We start from the raw sequence: 2930 nt of genomic DNA on the forward strand, positions 1-2930 counted from the left end.
ATGTGCTTTAAAGTTGTCTGCAAGTATGGAGTCGACGGTTTTACATTATGTCTCCATTTAGTATAAGAACGTGGGTACCAGTGATGGCCTAGAGGAAGCGAGAGAATCTGAGCGCGCTGGTTCGAATCACGGGTTCAGCCGCCGATATTTTCTCTCCCTCCACTAGACCTTGAGTGGTGGTCTGGACGCTAGTCATTCGGATGAGACGATAAACCGAGGTCCCGTGTGCAGCATGCACTTAGCGCACGTGAAAGAACCCACGGCAACAAAAGGGTTTTTCCTGGCAAAATTCTGTAGAAAAATCCACTTCAATAGGAAAAACAAATAAAACTGCACGCAGGAAAAAATACCAAAAAAAAAAAAAAAGAAAAAAAACAGTGACGCTGTAGTATAGCGACGTGCTCTCCCTGGGGAGAGCAGCCCGAATTTCACACAGAGAAATCTGTTGTGATAAAAAGAATAACGAATACGAACGAATACAAAATTAATAATACATATCATGATGATTCCCACTGAATGTCATTATCTTTCAACGTTGTAGTCATTTTCAAATCATCCAGAAATGCTTTGAAGCACCGTCTTATGCTGATATACTGCATTTATCGAGGAAATGTTGCACCAGAACAATGATATAATCTAATATTTCATCTTTTTTTATGATGTCATTGTTTTTAGATAGTACTAATTTTATGTTCGATCTTAACCTTTAGCAATTTTCACAATATGATTATCCATTTTAATCATCCTATGAATCTCTTGGAGATAAACAGTCGAGAAAAGATACAGTGCAGTACATAATGTTGCACTGATCTTTTCTCATTTTCACAGAACTTGCACATGTCCCCATTTGTTATATTCATAAGGAGGAAGGTGGCAGAATGGTTAAGACGCTCAACTGCCAATACAGAGAGTGCGTGAAGGTGTGGGTTCGAATCCTGCTCTCGCCCTTTCTCCCAAGTTTGACTGAAAAATCAAAATGAGCGTCTAGTCTTTTGGATGAGACGATAAACCGAGGTCCCGTGCGCAGCACGCACTTGGCGCACTGAAAAAGAACCCATGGCAACGAGAATTATGTAAAAAAAAAAAGAAGTCCACTCTGATAGGTACACAGATATATTAGCATGCACTCAAGGCCTAACAAGCTCGTTGAGCTATGCTGCTGTCACGCATCTGCGTTGCAGATGTGGTGTAGCCGGTAATTGAATTTTGTCCGAACGCAGTGACGCCTCCTTGAGTGTTACGGAGTGCCAGAATCTGATTTCCTCGTGCAGGGGAATTCAAGCGCTTCTGTTTATTTGCACGTTTTTTAGTAGTATAAGGGATGGGCGTTCTATATGTAACGGCGTTGCGCCTTATGGGCGCTTAAATCCGTTACATATAGAACCCCCATCCCTTATACTACTTTTTTTTGTTTTTTTTGGGTTTTTTTGTTTGTTTGTTTGTTTGTTTTTTGTTTGTTTGTTTGTTGTTGTTTTTTACTGGTCAGTTAGTATATTTTTCTCTGCCCGGTTTAACTGGCGAGCGACACACAGTCTGTCGCAGAGGCTTGGAAGAAAAAGGTCTCGCTGTTGGTGCTCTGTGGTTCTGGCCTACAGGTAATTACAAATTAGTTGTTTTTCATAAGAGTTTAAAGATATGGTTAGTCCTTTTGTGTAAGTATGTTTTTTTATGTACCGTAAATGTAGTTAATATTTGTTGTGCATGTTTTGGTGGCACTATGCTTTGCGATATATTGTGTAAACTTGACTAGACCTCAAATTGACCAAAGGACAGTATGTTCTCTGTACATATCATCGCTAGCTTGAAGAACAAAGGTAGTATACATTTATGCTATCTTTATATTTCTAAATGTTGAGAAACGTGGCCATCTTTTACATAATAACCTGGGAATCATTGTTAAATATTCCGTTCCCCTTTTTAGTCCCGACGCATCGATAATGAATACATGTTTTCCTCTTTTTGTGTCTTGTAAGCAGCATGACCTTAATGGGAAATTGATATTCGATAATTGGAGAGGCTGTGGATATTCCAAAATCATTATTTGAACTAATATAAGTAGGGGCATAAATGGAAAAGGATGAATTAGGTGAAAGGGGAATGTGGAAATTATATAGAGAGCATATATCTTACGGGTATTAAATACACCGTCCTAGAGTTCCGGGGCAGACGTAGAGACAGCCCAGTCCGAGGAGACGGGATCAACCCACTGTCCGAGGAGACGTGGTAGCGGCCCAGTCCCGGGAGAGACTGGAGCGGGACAGACCTGGCTAAGGTCTGGTGAGGCTGGTGCAGCCTCGAGACAACACATGTCTTGAAGACTTAGACACGTCCGAAAGAACCACGAAATTTGTATGTGCTGCACAAGACCAGAGGTGATATGTGTGTTGACTGTTCAGTTCGTGGACCAACAAAAACATTGAAGAACAGAAGTCAGCATTCCCCAGACTCAAAATCAGATGCCTGCGTTTGTGTGTGTGTGTACGTGTGTATATTAATTGCTTGTAAGCAGAACAATTTGTGAATCTTTTTTGTTTGTTTGTTAAATTACATAGGCTCAGGGACAATATCTTGTGTCCGTTTTGTTCACGGAAGAGTGCGGGAGAATGAGACTGAACTCGCATGTGAATGTTTGTTGCCTCCCTTTAGTCTAGTCCTGTCTTTCACTCTCTTTCGTAACATTGAAAAACTGAAACTGAAACTGTGTTCATCATTTTTTATATTAACGTACCATATTGATATTACAATGTACTTTTTTTTGCTACCGCTAAAGAAAGGATTTTAAGTTGAATAACTAACCAACCAACTATATAACACACACACACACACACACACACACACACACACACACACACAGACACACACACACACACACACACACACATATATATATATATATGTATGTATGTATGTATGTATATATATACATTATT

This window comes from Babylonia areolata, chromosome 12 (genome assembly GCF_041734735.1).
Source record: "Babylonia areolata isolate BAREFJ2019XMU chromosome 12, ASM4173473v1, whole genome shotgun sequence".
In the NCBI taxonomy this organism is placed as follows: domain Eukaryota; kingdom Metazoa; phylum Mollusca; class Gastropoda; order Neogastropoda; family Buccinidae; genus Babylonia; species Babylonia areolata.